Source organism: Sapajus apella, unplaced genomic scaffold, assembly GCF_009761245.1.
Source record: "Sapajus apella isolate SASKATOON/1434 unplaced genomic scaffold, GSC_monkey_1.0 scaffold108, whole genome shotgun sequence".
NCBI classification, from domain to species: domain Eukaryota; kingdom Metazoa; phylum Chordata; class Mammalia; order Primates; family Cebidae; genus Sapajus; species Sapajus apella.
Genome location: NW_022437048.1, coordinates 2,918,896 through 2,935,840, shown reverse-complemented (window position 1 = coordinate 2,935,840; position 16,945 = coordinate 2,918,896). Strand labels below are relative to the sequence as shown.

At 38.0% G+C, this 16,945-nt stretch overlaps 1 long non-coding RNA gene across 1 annotated transcript; it reads left to right on the top strand.

Moving 5' to 3' along the window:
- Positions 1-1,398: 1,398 nt before the first annotated feature.
- LOC116537238 lies at positions 1,399-15,522 on the top strand. Its single transcript, XR_004263038.1, has 3 exons — positions 1,399-1,409; positions 14,985-14,995; positions 15,437-15,522. It is a non-coding gene; the product is annotated as an uncharacterized LOC116537238 (long non-coding RNA).
- The last annotated feature ends 1,423 nt before the right edge of the window (positions 15,523-16,945 follow it).

Below are 16,945 nucleotides of genomic sequence, written 5' to 3'. Positions count from 1 at the left end.
TTTATATATAAATATCTTTTGAGGAATTGTAAATGGTAATTTTTCTATATTATGTGTTCTGTGATGTATTTCTTTAGCATTTTGCCTTTCCTATTCTTTTAAGATTTTACATTAAAAAGTGTCTTATCTCTCTGATATCAGAAATATATTGTACTAATTTTTGTATGTAACTTACATGATATGTACTAGATTAAATTAAAATAGCCTAAGGAAGTTTTGAGATTGTATATTGGAGCTTCAGAGGAGAAATAAAATTAGTTGTCTGGAAACAGCTTTATTAAATCAGAAACTTCATAACAAGGTCAGGGTAGACAACATTTTTGTGGAACACACACAGTGTCTTGATATTTTTAAAAATAGGTTTTATTTATTAGAGCAGTTTTAGATTCACAGCAAAGTGGAACAGAGAGTACTGAGTGTTCCCTGTATACCGCTTGCTCTCACACGTGCACAACCTCTCCTACTATCAACACCCTGAACCACAGTGGTACATCTGTTACAGTTGATGAACCTACAGTGACATATCATTATTAGCCAAAGTTTACAGCTTACATTAGGGTTTTCAGTTGGTGTTGGATATTCTATGGGTTTTGATGAATGTATGATGACATGTATCCATTATTATAGTATTATAGAGAATAGTTTCACTGCCTTAAAATTCCTCTATGCTCCTCCTATTTACATCTCCCATCTACCTCACCTCTGGCAACTACTGATCTTTTTAGTCTCCATGGTTTTGCCTTTTTCAGAATGTCATAGGATTGAATTATACAGCCTCTTTTGTTTGATTTCTTTGATAGTGTATTTTTAATAAAATTTTTAGCTTTCACAGGTTAATTATTAATGTATATAAATACAATTTTTTTGAGATGGGGTCTTGCTATATTGCCCAGGCTAGAATGCAGTGGCTATTTGCAGGTGTTATTATAGTGCACAATAGCCTTGAATTTCTGGCATCCTGTGTCCTGAGTAGCTAGAATTACATATGTGTGCAACTTCACCAGGCTCCCAATTGAGTTTTAAATGTCAATTTTTGCATCCTGAATACTTGCTAGAGTCACTACGAGTTATAGGAAGTTTTCATTGTTTGTTTTTCAAAGGTTTGTTTTTAAAGATTTTCTACTTAGACCACTATGCAAATAGAGCCATTTTTTTTCTGTCCTATCTGAATGCTTCTCACTATTAGAGCTTCCAGTTTTATGTTGAATAACAATGGGGAAAATAGACATTCTTACCTTTTTTTCCTAATTATAGGGGGAAAGCATCTAGCCTTCACCATTAAGTTTGATGTTAGCCGTAGGTGTTTTTTTTTAGATGTTCTTTGTCAAGTTTAGAACTAATTTTTTAAATAACAAATGAGTGTTGAATCTCGTTAAATGCCTTTTTGCATCTGCGGATATGATCATGTGGTTTCTCTTATGTGTATAGATATGTTTGTAATATTTTCTTTTTGTTTGTTGTTTTCTGCAGAGTCTATAGCGATATTCTCTGTTTTGTTCTTGGGTGCTTTTCCCAATTTCGCTAGAGGTTTGCCAGTTTTGCTACAGGTTTGTCAATATTATTGATCTTTTTAAAGACCCAGCTTATTATTGTTCAGTGATTTTCTCCTGTCTTTCTGTTTTCAATTTTATTGATTTCTGCTTTTATTTTTTCCATTTTCTGCTGTTTTTGAGTTATTTTTGTCTTCTTTTTCTAAGTTATTGAGGTAGCAGCTTAGACTATTGACTTGAGACTCTTACTTTTTTTTAATGTATGCATTTAATACTATAAATTTCCCTCTCAGCACTGCTTTAATATGTGTCTCAAATTTTGATATGGTGTATTTTCATTTTCACTCAGCTCATTGTATATATTTTTTACTTCTCTTAAGATTTCTTCAACCAAGGATTCTATAGTAGTGTATTGTTTAGTTTCCAAGATTTAAAAATGTTTTTTTTTTCTGTTTTATTACTGTTTTCTAGTTTGATCCTACTGTATTCAGAGAACACAGTGTATGTTAGTAATTATTTCAAATGTGCTAAGGTTTGTTTTATGATCCAAGATATTGCCTACTTTGTATATGTTCTGTGGGCACTTGAAGAAAATGTATATTCTGCTTTAATTGTGTGGAATTTGCTAAAAATGTCAAGTAGATCCTGTCAATGTTGTTGTTGAGTTCATGTATATACTTGCTGATTTTTTTCCTAGTTCTATCAATTATTGAGATTGAGGAGTGTGAAGTCTCCAACAATTGTGGATTTGTCTGTTTCTCCTTTCAGTTCTGTCAGTGCTTGCTTCACATATTTTGCAGTTCATTTGTTTGGTACAAACACACTTGGGATTGCTCTGTCTTCTTGGCTCTTTCTTTTTTTTTTATTATGTTCTTTATCAAGTGAGGAAGTTTCCCACTATTACTAGTATATAGTTTCTTGCAGAAGGAACAGATTGAGATAAAATTTTTTTTAATGTTTCTATCATTTACATTATATAATGTCCTCCTTTGTTGCTGGTAATTTTCTTTGAAGTCTGCTTTGTCTCATACTAATATAACCACCCTTTCTTTCTTTTAATTAATGCATGAATGATGTTTTCCCATTCTTTGTCTTTCAGTTTACCCACATTGGTATATTTGAAGGTAATTTCATATAGACAGTATATCATTGGATCTTTGCGGGTTTTTTAAAAGAAATTTTTTTTTTTACTTATAATAGAGATAGGGTCTTACTTTGTTACCCAAGCTTGTTTTGAACTCCTGGCCTCAAATGATCTGCTTACCTCAGCCTTCCAAAGTCCTGGAGTTACAAGTGTGAGACACTGCTCCCAGTTGGTTGTTTTTGTTTTATTTTAATACACCTAATTTTTCAGTTTGTTCCCAGTTTTTGGTTTCTGTTTTTTTTTTTCCCTCCCTTCTAGTGGCTTTCTTAACATTTTGTAAAATTAATTTATCTGTAGCATTTTTAGTCTATCTGTTTATATAGCATTTTAATACCTAGAATAAAGTATTATACATACATACATTAGTTACCATTTTACCTATTTGCTTATAAAAATATTAGCATTATCTACATCTCTTTGCCTGCCTTTATGTACAATATGACTGATTTTTAAATATTTCTTCTATATAACTTGAGAACCTGCCAGTGTTAGAATTTTTGCTCTAAAACATAGTTTATAAGGGCAAGTAGAAAAAGAAAATCTATTGTATTTACCCATATACTTATTGCCTTTGTAGTTCTTTGTTCTTCCTGATGTTTCAAGATGTCTTTCTTTGTTTTTTTTTTAAATTTTGAGAATTTCATTAGTCATACTTTTCTGATAGGTCTGCTAGTGACAAATTGTTTTTGTTTTTGTTTTTTCCATCTGAGAATGTCTTTATTTTCCTTCGAAAGCTATTGCACTAGATATAGAATTCTAAGTTAATAATTCTTTTCTATCAGTTATTTAAAAATGCTGGGCCTCTATCATTTTGGCCTTCATCATTCCTGACGAGAAACACACTGCCATTTGAATTTTTCCCCTGTACTTGAGACATTTCTCTCTTATGCCTTTCAATATTTTTGATTTATCTTTGGTTTTCTGAAGTTTTTTTATAATTGTCTTGATGTGAACTTTTTGGGTTTATCCTGTTTGATGTTTGTTCAGCTTCTTGAGTTTGTAGGTTTGTATGTATCTTGCTACATTTGGGAATATTTTAGTCATTATTTCATGCAATACTTTTCAAGCCCACCCTCTTTCTTTTTTCCCTCTAGGATCTGATGACACAAATGTTAGTTTTTTTGTTGTTAAATTCCCACAGAATACTGAGGTTCGGTATTTTTTTTTTTCAGTCTATTTTCTTTCTGTTGTTCATTCTGAGTAATTTCTATTGTTCTGTATTCAAGTTTACTATTTTTTTTCCCCTGTTCCTTCCATTCTGGTGTTAAATCCATTAATTGGGACATTATATTTTTCAGTTGCTGAAACTTTCTAATTTTTGTTTCAACTCATTTTGTCATTGTTCCTTGTAACATTTTTATGATGGTTACTTTAAAATATTTGTTAGAATCTATAATCTGTATCATCCTGACATTGGTGTCTTTTGGTTGGGACATTGTATTTTTCAGTTGCTGAAACTTTCTATTTTTTGTTTTAATTCAATTTGTAATTTGTCCTTGGAATATTTTTATGATGATTACTTTCAAATATTTGTTATATTCTGTAATCTATATCCTCCTGACATTGGCATCTGTTGATTATCTTTTCTTATTCAATTTTAGGTATGAGGAATGATTTTCATTTGAATCCTTAACATTTTGAATATCTTGTTATTATATTTTGGATTTTATTTCAATCTGTTTAGCAGTCCTCAGACACCTCTTCTCACATCTCTGATATTGAGCAGTCAGGGAAAAGGGTTGCTTCCTTGTTGCTAAAAGATGGGAGTGGATACCCAGGTTTTCTACTCAGCCTCCATTTATACTCTAGGTGTAAGAGGGCTGCCTTATTATTGCTAGATGGGTTTGAGAATTCAGGCTCCCAATTAGGCCTCCACTACTAACTGCCCGGAGGCACAGGGGTGCCTTGTTAGTATTCTCCATGTGCCTTTCACCATCATTGTGTGGTGATAAAAGTCCTTTCTTTACACTTAGCCATCACTGAAGTCACCACTGCATAAAGGGGAAGAAGTGTCTCACTACTTGTTGGTAATGGGTAGAAGTTAGGTTTTTCCACTTGATCTCCCCCCTACCCCTCCCACCCCCAACAGTGAAGGAAGAGGAGGGCACTCCTTTCAGCAGGGCTGAAAATCATGAATCATGAATTGCATGATGTGTGTTATTGTGTCCAGCCTAAGCTGAGTCTTTCTCAGTCTTTTTCTTTCTCCTCTTAAATGAGGCGGAAACCAGAAGTCTGTCTACTTTTTATGTAATATTTTTTCTTGCAAAACACATTCATAAACATTTAATTTAAGATGTATTTTTAGCTTAAAGATTTTTAAATAAATTATAGCCTAATTTTCTTATAAATCATATTTATTTGCTAATTTGTTTCATAATTCTAATGTTTAATCTTTCCTATGTAATTTTCTAATTTAATCTTAATTTCTAAAAATTTTTGTGTCCCAGGTGTTTCTTCTGAAAACTAAGTATCAAGTAGTCCATAAAGTTACTGGCCTTTTACAAAGAAGCACTGATTTTGACATGCACTCTTAGATGCTTTTCTATGTTTTTCTGGTGTTTCAATCACTTTTCTGGTGTTTTTGCTTTATGCTTTTTGCTTTCTCCCATATCTGTGCTTTAAAGTGGGTGTAGGTGTAGATGCATGGTTTTGTGTTCCTTTTCTAGTGTAGACATTTTATTGTACTATGCAATTCTAGCATACAAAAAGATACTTTTATTAAAACCTTAATAGCAAGCTGTTCCAATTGTCTATTACTGAGTAAAAGTAGCAGCCATTTGCCTGACATGGTGGCTCACATCTGTAATCCCAGCACTTTGGGAGGCTGAGGCAGGAGGATTGCTTGAGCCCAGGAGTTCCAGACTAGTCTGGGCAACATAGTGAAACTTCATCTTTTAAAAAAATAATAATAATAAAAAAAAGAAACAGTAGCCATTTTATTATATTAACAGAATCTGTGAGTCAGGGATTCTCAAAGGGCACAGTGGGGATCGCTTATATCTGTCCATGATCATTTAGGCCTCAGCTGTGAAGATTTGAATGCTGGGAACTGTTATCATCTGAAGCATTATTCACTAATGTGTCCGGTGGTTGATCATGACTGTTTTCTGGGATCTCAGCTGAGCTGACATCTGGAACAACTGATCATGGACTTTCCATGTGGTCTGTCCCTCCTTGCAGCATGGAAGCCTTTTGCACTCGGACTGCTGAAATAGTGGACCAGGGCAATAAAAGTGACTTAGAAAACCAGATAGAAGCTATCTCACCTTTTATAACCTAATAAAGTCATATAGCATCATTTTTGCTAACACAACAATTTTGCCTGAATTCAAGGGAAGAGAACATGACTACCTGAGGGATTCTTCCCACCTGCTGCACAAAAAAAAGACCATGGCATTGCAGTAAAGAAAGAATTTAATAGACCAAGGCAGGCCATGCCACATGGGAAATGGAGTTAGTACTCAAGTCATTTTCATCCAAAGCTAATAGGTAAGGGGTTTTTCAAAGGTCATTTGGGGGAAGGGCTGGGGGTGGCTAGGATTGCTGCTGATTGGTTGGGGTGGAGATAAAATCATAAGGAGCCAAATGTACCCTTGAGGTTAATTGCTCCTGGGTGGAGCAATTAACTCCTATAGGAGTGGAATTGGTTGGTCCAGGTGGAGCTATGGGTGTCAGACATGCAAAAAATCCTAAAAAGATATCTCAAAAGGCCAGTGTATAATACTGATGTTATTTGCAACAACAGCTGGCAATCATTTGTATCTGTACCGTAGCAGAATTCGGATTCTTCTCCTCTCCCAGCCTGATGGCCTTTTATTAGTTTTATAAAGGCTGTTGAGTTTTGAGGAAGGACTCTTATTATTTAAACTATCTTCCAAAGTTAGCTTGGCCTAAGCCCAGGAATAATTAAGACAGCTTGAAAGCTAAAGGCAAGAAGAGGGTGGGCTAGATCAGATGTCTTCAACTGTCATAATTTTCTCACTAAAATTTTTGCAAAGGTGGTTTCAAGAACAGACACTCCTACTCTCAATTGGAGGTATGTCAAAGTCACATTGTAAGAAAAATTGGTATGGTAAGTTTGGAAAAACATCTTTGGAAAATAGAGTCTGCTCCATTTACTTTTACTTTTTTTTTATATTTAGAGACAGGATCTCTTTTTGTCACCCAGGCTGGAGTGCAGTGGCTCAATGGTGGCTCACTGCAACCTCCACCTCCCAGTTTCAAGTGATTCTCTCCTCATTCTCCCAAGTAGCTGAGACTACAGGCATGTGCCACCACAACTGGCTAATTTTTGCATTTTTTGGTAGAGATGGGGTATCACCATGTTGGCTAGGCTGGTCTCAAACTCCTGACCCCAAGTGATTTGCCCACCTTGGCCTCTCAAAGTGCTGAGATTACAGGCATGAGCCACTGGGCCCAGCCATGCCCCATTTACTTTGAATGAACCTTTACTGTGTGCCAGTAATATGAGTTGCTTTTGTGTCTTCATCCAAATCTCATCTTAAATTTTAATTGAGATTATTAAAATTGTATTGTAATGCAAGTCCCTCCTATCACAGACCTGGGTGCCCAGGTATTGAGGAAGGGACCTGGTGGGAGGTGGTTGGATTATAGGGGCAGTTTCTCTTATGCTATTTTCATGATAGTGAGTTCTCACAAGTTCTGATGGTTTTATAAGGGGCTCTTCTCCCTTCACTCTGACCGTCTCTCTTGCCATCTTGTGAAGAAGGTAGTTACTTTTCCTTTGCCTTCCACCATGATTGTGTTTCCTGGGACCTCCCCAGCCATGCAGAACTGTGATTCAATTAAACCTCTTTATGAGTTATCCAGTCTTGGGTATTTCTTTATATAGTGTGAAAATGAACTAATACAGGAAATTGGTACCAAAGAGAGTGGGGCATTGCTGTAACAACCTAAAAATGTGAAAGTAACTTTGGAACTGGGGAATATGCAGAGGTTGGAATAGTTTGGAGGGCTCTGGAGAAGACAGAAAGATGTGGGAAAATTTGGAACTTCCTAGAGACTTGTTGAATGGTTTTGACCAAAATACTGATAGTGATATGGATGATGGAGTCCAGGCTAAGGTGGTCTGAGACGGAGATGAGGAATTTATTGGGAACTGAAATAAGGTTACTCATGCTATGTTTTAACAAGGAGACTGCAGCATTTTGCTTCTGCCTTAGAGATCTGTGGAACTTTGAACTTGAGAGAGATGATTTAGGGTATCTGGCAGAATAAATTTCTAAGTAGCAAAGTGTTCAAGAGGTGACAGTGTAAAAGTTTGGAAAATTTGCAGCCTGATCATGTGGTAGAAAAGAAAAACCTATTTTGGGGGGAGAAATTCAAGCTGGCTGCAGAATTTGGATATGTGAAGAGGAGTTGAATGTTAATCACCAAGACATTGGGGCAGACATATCCAGGGCATGTCAGAGATCTTCATGGCAACCCCTTCTATGACAGGCCCAGAGGCCTGGGAGGAAAAACTGGTTTCCTGGGCAGGGCCCAGGGCCCTGCTACTTTGTGCAGCCTCAGCACTTGGTGCCCTGCATCCAGCTGCTCCAGCTCTAGCTTGGGCTATAAGGGGCTAAGATGCAGCTCAGGCTGTTGCTTCAGAGGGTGCAAGCTTCAAGCCTTGGCAGCCTCCACAGGGTATTGAGCCTCTTGGTATACAGAATTCAGGAATTATAGTTTGGAAACCTCTGCCTAGATTTCAGAGCATGGATGGCAACACCTGGATGTCCAAACAGAAGTCTGCTGCAGAAGCAGAACCCTCATGGAGAACCTCTGCTAGGGGCAGTGTGGAAGAGAAAAGTGGGCTTGGAGCCCCCACAGAGTCCCTACTGAGGCACTGCCCTGTGCAGCTGTGAGAAGAGGACCACTGCCCTGTAGGCCCCAGAATGGTAGATCCACTGACAGCTTGCACTGTGTGCCTGGAAAAGCCACAGGTACTCAACACCAGCCCATGAAGGAGATGCCCACGGCCATGGGAGTCCACCCTTTGCATCAGCATGCCCTGGATGTGAGACATGGTGTGAAAGGAGATTATTTTGGAACATTAAGATTTAATGACTGCCCCACTGGATTTAGGACTTCCATGGAACTTGTGGCCCCTTTGTTTTGACCAATTTCTCTTATTTGGAGTGGGAACATTTACCCAATGCCTGTACCCTATTGCATCTTGGAAGTAACTAACTTGCATTTGATTTTACAAGCTCATAGGTGGAAGGGACTTGCCTTGTCTCATATGAGACTTTGGACTTGGACTTTTGGATTAATGCTGGAATGAGTTAAGACTTTGGGGGACTGTTGGGAAGGCATGATTGGTTTTGAAATGTGTAATGGACATGAGACTTTGGAGAGACTTGGAGCAAAATGATATGGTTTGACTCTGTGTCTCCACCCAAATCTCATCTTGAATTGTAATCCCCAGGTATTGAGAGAGGGACATGGTGGAAGGTAAGTGGATCTTGGCGGCAGTTCTCCCATGCTGTTCTCGTGATAGTGAGTTCTCACGAGATCTGATGGTTTAATAAGGGGCTCTTCTCCCTTCAGTCTGTCTCTCTTGCTGTTTTGTGAAGAAGTTACTTCTCCTTTACCTTTCCCCATGACTGTAGGTTTCCTGAGGCCTCCCAGCCATGCAGAACTATGAGTCAATTAAACCTCTTTCCTTTAAAAATTACCCAGTCTCAGGTATTTCTTTATAGCAGTGTGAAAATAGACTTATACAGTCAGGAATCCTTTTATGTATGTTATAAGACTTTATTCATTTAATTGTACCTTTGCTCTGTTATATGTCTTTTGCTCCTCTTTAGCATTTTAGGAAAAAGAGATAAAGCAACGCGTCAAAAATTCACAACTATGAAGTGATAGAAGTATGATTTCAAACAGACACCACTCTTCACCACCACTGTGTTTCATTGCCTCAATGAAATCAAACACTTGCTGCAAGTGCTGTGTGGATTTCAATTTATACAAGATGAGCACTGTAATCTGCACTATGCTTTGTATATTAAGGAATTTTTAGGGTAGTAAGGCTATGTAATTTTTGTCTTATGCATTGTCTTTTGTGCCTAACCCTACAGAAAGATGCAATGCCCCTCAATTCTTTTTTTTTTTTTTTTTTTTTGAGACAGTCTCGCTCTATTGCCCAGGCTGGAGTGCAGTGGTGCGATCTCGGCTCACTGCAACCTCTGCTCCCCAGGCTCAAACGATTCTCTCACCTCAGCCTCCCGAGTAGCTGGGATTACAGGAGTATACCGCCACATCCAGCTAATTTTTGTATTTTTTTGGTAGAGATGGGTTTCACCATGTTGCCCAGGCTGCTCTTGAACTCCTGACCTCAAGTGATCCACCTGCCTTGGCCTCCCAAAGTCCTGGGATTACAGGTGTGAGCCACTGTGCCCAGCCACCAATTGATTCTTTCACTTGATTTTCACTTTCATTTTTTTTTCTTTTTCCATTTTCATTGGATCAGTCTGTGAAAGGCAGTATCACTGGTGCTATGCTTAACTTGAGAAGGTGTGATGTATAACAGATTGTAAACAATTTCTTTTGTTAATAGGTGTCATGGGTGTGTGTGAATCAACAATTCTTCTATGAATATTCAACTTGTTGAACCTTGATTTACATTGTACTACAGATAGTACAATTAGAAGTGGAACCTCTTGAGTAAGTGCTATAAACTTTGCTCTGTAAACACATAAATTTATGAAGTATTGCATAGAAAGCATCTATTCTTCATTCATTCTATCACTATAAAAGGAGAGTACCTTGCCTAGGCTGGTGGGATCATTAATTTTCCTGAGAGATGATTTGTCAAGCAGCACAGGTTATGTCAGCTGAGATTATTTAGGTATCTTTTTCCCCTTTAATTCAGAAAAGAAACAGGATAAAGGTGTTATAATGTCAACTAAAAATAGTATTTAGAGGCAAGTTATAAAATCAGGAGTACCCAGAGTTGACAATTTGTATCTCTGCAAATGCCTGTCTGGTCAGGATGAGGGTAGAACATTGGCACACAATTCAGACAGACAAGTGAGATGTTTGGATAAAGGAAAAGAGGGATTTGCTATGTAACAAGTACATGTCTTTAGGGTTTTAAAAAATGCAAAGTAATCAAATGTGAAACCCAAATATCTTTCCTTGATATTTGCTGTGCATGTCAGGCATTATTTTTTCATATATGTATATATGATACGTATTTATATTTTATGATAACACAGTAAATAGAGTGGTAGGGTTTCTTTGTTGTTGTTAAAGAAATCTCATAAAGAAGAAGTGGAATTGGTTAGAAGAGTAGTGGATAGATAATGGTATTTGGATAGAGTTGGTGAACAAAGCTCAATAAAGGGTAGTGCCTTTGTATACATGGAGCTAGAGAGTAAAATCTCTGCCACTACTGATGCTTCTACTCATTACCACACTTCCCCCACCCACTGTCTCTATTGTTATTGTTACTGTTTCATTGATCTTACCTTCAGGTCTCTTACATCTTTGTATCCAGTGCCCTAAAGTGTGAAGATCACACCCAGTGGCTTTTGAGAATCAAGGGAATAGTCAGGCTGCTAAAGCTCAAATATATGTGTACTACAATCATGCTTTTGGCTGCCAAATAGCCATGTACATCTATCTTCTCATAAATCCCTAAAATTATTCCAATAAATGTAAACATTTATAATAATATAAACACATCCTTCCTATCTAAAAGAGGGCAATCTAAGTAGGTGATCCAAATTCTTTCAGTGCTATTACAACTCTGTCTCAGTATTCTGCAATGCAAGGATTAAGTGGTAATGTTAATCACAAACAGGGAACCAAATTTATTCGTTGTGCCAGAAAAGAGTGCAAAGAGAGAGGATGCAGTTAAGATAAAATTAGTGCATGATATATTGAGACATTATCCTATACTTGCTTCTGCAACTGGAGATAAGGATATAACTTGGGATTTAACTTTCTTCCTTCACTAGCCATTCCATGTTACCTTTGTCTTCAAGCCGTCTCTCAGAAGGTCAGAGTTCTTTGGCCTCATGTATGTCTTGCCAACAAACATATGAAAAAATGCTCATCATCACTGGTCATCAGAGAAATGCAAATCAGAACTACATTGAGATACCATCTCACGCCAGTTAGAATGGCGATCATTAAAAAATCTGGAGACAACAGATGCTGAAGAGGATGTGGAGAAATAGGAACACTTTTGCACTGTTGGTGGGAGTGTAAATTAGTTCAACCATTGTGGAAGACAGTGTGGCAATTCCTCAAGGACCTAGAAAGAGAAATTCCATTTGACCCAGCAATCCCATTACTGGGTATATATCCAAAGGATTATAAATCGTTCTACTATAAAGACACGTGCACACGAATGTTCATTGCAGCACTGTTTACAATAGCAAAGACCTGGAACCAACCCAAATGCCCATCAATGATAGACTGGACAGGGAAAATGTGGCATATATACACCATGGAATATTATGCAGCTATCAAAAACGATGAGTTTGTGTCCTTTGTAGGGACATGGATGAACCTGGAAACCATCATTCTCAGCAAACTGACAGAAGAGCAGAAGATCAAACACCTCATGTTCTCACTCATAGGTGGGTGTTGAACAATGAGAACCCATGGACACAGGGAGGGGAGCACTACACACTGGGGTCAGTTGGGGGGAAATAGGGGAGGGACGGTGGGGGGTGGGGAGCTGGGGAGAGATAGCAAGGGGAGAGATGTCAGATGTAGGTGATGGGGAGGAAGGCAGCAAATCACACTGCCACGTGTGTACCTATGCAACAATCTTGCATGTTCTTCACATGTACCCCAAAACCTAAAATGCAATAAAATAAATAAATGGGGGAAAAAAAAAGAAAATGACTTTAATCATTTAGTTGCTAGACATGAAGTTGTCAAACTGTTCAATGGAGCATTATTTTACTTCCTTAGGTTCCCCTTGGCAGTGATATTTTCTCATATATATACATATTTTTTGTTTTTGATGTACTTGGTAGTTTTGAGGAGTACTGGTGAGGAATTTTGTGGAATGATTTTTTATTGGAATTTGCTGATATTTTTCTCATTATCCAAGGGTTATGGGATTTTTAGGAAGAAGATCACAGAAGTAAAGTGCCATTTTCATCACACCATTTTAAGGGTAGAGACTATCAACATGATTTGTGATTACCAATGTTGACCTTGATCACCTGACTGAGGTAGTATTTGCCATGTTTCTCTAAGGTAAAGTTACCTTTCCCTCCTCCTTTCCATCCTATAGTCTTTGGAAGGAAGTCACTATGTAGCCTATATGTAATGAGAGGGGAGTTATGCTTTACCTCCTTGAGAGTGGAACATTTTATTTTATTTTATTTTATTTTACTTTAAGTTCTTATCTGGGATACATGTATGGGACATGCAGATTTGTTACATGTGCCATGGTGGTTTGCTGCACCTATCAACCTGTCTTCTAGGTTTTAAGCCCTGCATGCATTAGGTATTTGTCTTAATGCTCTCCTTCTCCTTCCCCTCACCCGCTGGCAGGCCCCAGTGTGTGATGTGACAGCGGAACATTTATATAAATTATTCAGAATTCTTTTGTAAGGGTGCTTTGTTCTTTCCCCCATGTTTGCTTACTTAGTCATTTTTTATTCTGTATGAACTCATAGATATTTGTTTTATATTTTGAGTGATAACCCAGTAGTACTTAATTTTCTCGCTCACATTGTTCTAGCTTTGGCTATTGGGAGCTCCTCTGGTGGTCTCTGTGTTCCTTTGACATATTCCTATTATTGTGACATGTTTGTCTACTTGCTTGTTTTTTTAGCACTTCCTTACTTTCTGACACTTCCAGATGCCCTAGGCTCATCACCTATGTTTTTTTCTCCTGGCCCTAGAATTAGCTATTTCTCCAAGAAGCTCTGGTTCCTCTTGTTAGGGAAAGTTTTTAGAAGACGAAATTTGTGTGCTAGATATACCCAAGGCATTTTGCTTCTGGGCTCTCTCAGCTTATAGAACAAAGTAATATACCTGGGCATACTAATCTGAATACATACACATATTGTAACATTCCTATATGTAACCAACTCTAAACTGAGCTAAAAAATAAATTAATACTGATGTCTCTACTCTAATCCATTCTTATATGGACCATTCTAGCCTCTCACCTTGCTTATCTGTAAATTCCCACTCCAACTGTGAGAACCTGGCTCCCACTATCCATCACTGATTTATTTATTTGTTCTATTCCAGTATGCTTGTGCAGTCATGTGCTGCATTTTGGTCAATGATGGACCACATATACAACAGTTGTCCTGTAAGTTTATAATGGAGGTGAAAAATTCCTACTGCCTGCTGATGCTGTAGCCATTATCATGTGGCATGATGCTTTAATTGTGTTTGTGATTATGCTGGTGTAAACAAACTTATTGCTCTCCCAGTTGTATAATATTAGAGCACATACAATTATGTACAGTACATACTTTAAAGGTAGCTATGTTACTAGTTTGTGTATTTATTATACTGTACTTTTTCTTATTGTATGACAGCATACTCCTACTTATTAAAAAAAATGTTAACTGTAAAAAGACTAAGAGCCTTCAGGAATTATTCACAATGAAGGCATTTGTTTTAGTCTGTTCTTGCACAGCAATAAAAAAATCTAAAGCTGGGTAATTTATAAAGAAAAGGGGTTTAATTTGCTTACAGTTCCATAGGCTGTACAGGAAGCATGATGGCTTCTTGGGAGGCTTCAGGGAACTTTCAGTCATGGCAGAAGGTGAAAGGTGAAAGAAGCAGGCATGCCTTATATGGCCAGAGCAGGAGGAAGAGAAGGGAGTGAAAGGTGCTACATACTTTTAAACAACCAGATCTTGTGGGAACTCACTATTGCAACTTTATCTCCATGTTAAACCATGAGAAACCACCTGTAGGATCCAGTCATTTCCCATCAGGCCCCACCTCCAACATTGGGATTACAATTCAACATGAGATTTGGGCAGGGACATAGATATAAACCATGTCATGTGTCTTTGCCCAAATCTCATGTAGAATTTGTAATCCTCAGTGTTTGAGGTGGGGCCTGGAGGGAGCTAATTGGAACCTGGGGGCAGATTTTGTCCTTGCTGTTCTTTTGATAATGAATGAGATGTGGTTTTTAAAAGCCTTTAGTACCTGCTCCCTCCACCTGTTTTCCTCTTGCTTCAGCCATGTAAGGCATTCCTGCTTCCTCTTTACCTTCTGCCATGATTAGGAATTTCCTGAGGCCTCCCCCGAAGCCACCATGCTTCCTGTACAGACTGCAGAACTGTGAGCCAGTAAAAACTCTTTTCTTTATAAGTTACCCAGGCTTAGGTATTACTTTATAGCAGTGCAAGAACAAGTTAATATAAAATATTGATGCCTAGTTGTAGGGCATTACTATAAAGACACCTGAAAATGTGGAAGTAACTTTAGAACTGGGTAATGAGCAGCAGTTGGAAGGATGTGTAAGCCTCAGAAGAAGACAGGAAGATGAGAGAAAGTTTGGAACTTCCTAGAGATGTGGTAAATTGTTGTCATCAAATGCTGATAGTTATATAGACCATAAAGTTCAGGCTGAGGAGTCTCAGATAGAGATGAAAAACTTACTGGGAACTCTGAGAACTGGAGCAAAGGTCACTTTAGTTATGCATTAGCAAAGAGGTTAGAGGCATTGTGCCCCTGCTCTAGAAATCTGTGAAACTTCAAACTTGAGAGGGCAACGATTTATGGTATTTGGTGGAAGAAATTTCTAAGCAGCAAAGCATTCAAGATTCCAACAGCCTATGCTTATATTTGTGAGCAAAGAAATGATGTAAAACTGGCACTTATATTTAAGAGAGAAGCAAAGTGTAAAAGTTTTGAAAATTTGCAGCCTGGCCATGTGGTCTCAGTCTTTTAATGAGTCTTTGCCTCTGAACTTTGAACTCCACACATATTTCTCAGTTTCCTCCTCCTTCCTCTTAGGTGAGACAGGATGGCTAACATGGGCTAGCATTGGGTATTTCTCTTCTTTCAAGTGGAAGGAACACTAGAGCTAGTTGGAATTGAGTATTTTCCATCCCCCATCAGTTAGACTTTGATAAAGACTCAGCATGTTAGACTTTGGTTAATTAGTTTCTCCTGTGGGAAGACCTTGTTAAGAAGAACAGGATTCTCTGGCATATTTCAAAATGGTTTATTTTTCCCTCCCCCTGCCAGAAGCACAGACTATTTTATTTTTTTCTCTGATAGTCACTGTGAGAACCTGGTTGAGTTCCTGGAGGTAAAATTCAAAAAAGTGTGAGGTCGTTAATGATAGGCTAACTGGCCCCCCATCAAGTTTCTATCTCTCAGACTTTTCCATATTGAGATTTCAGCAAGAGAATTCATCAGTTATAGTTCAGGTTTCCCCACTTTCACCACTGGTTCCCCTTGTAAGTTTATGTTTGAGACTTTCTGCTACAGCAAGCTATGGCTGTTGGCCTCTCCAACTTGAGGTGCAGTGGTTTGTCCTGTGACCTCAACTCTGTTATATCTCAAAGGAGTCATTGATTTCTGTTCAGTTTTTAACTTCTTAGGATGAAATGGTGTCTTCCAGCTCCTTACATGCTGGATGGAAACTGGAGGCCAATCATTTCTTTGTTATTGATAAATAAAATTTCATTGTATGGATACTTCTTTATCTGTTGACCCATTGAAGGATATTTGCTTACTTCTAGATTTTGGCAATTGTTAATAAAATTGTTAGAAATATTTGTGCAGAGCTTATACATTGCAATGAATGCCAAGAAGGAAGTACTCAGTTCCAGCTGAGTGGGAATAGCGGGTAGCTCTTCCGAGAGAGTCTGCCCCGGCATCCGTACACCAGGTATTTATTGAAAGAGCTTGTATTAACTACAAACATCTACTAGATGGTCATTTGAGGTGGGTTGCTGAGGCACCTGTGACCTTGTACACACTTAAACTGCATTCTCAGGAGGCTGTTTCCAGTGTTTTTTGTCATAACACACACCCCACTCCCTGTCCTGTTTTCAGGGTCAAGGAATTTTATTCTCATGCACAAATAACATACACACAGTGCTTCAGTATTTTTCCATGCCCTGACCTCAAATGCCATGTACATAAGCTTTAATATGTTGCTGTGCACCCCCTACATTTCCCTCTTTTTTAATTCTTAGAGCATGCTGGTCATCCAACGCAAGATAAGCTTCATTGTTCTTCCCTGGTTGTAGATGCATCAGGTGGCAGCACAAAGCAATGCCCAGCGAACAAATACAAAAAAGAACAAGCATAGGGGCCATCACCCAAATGTGTATGTTTAACCCTGACA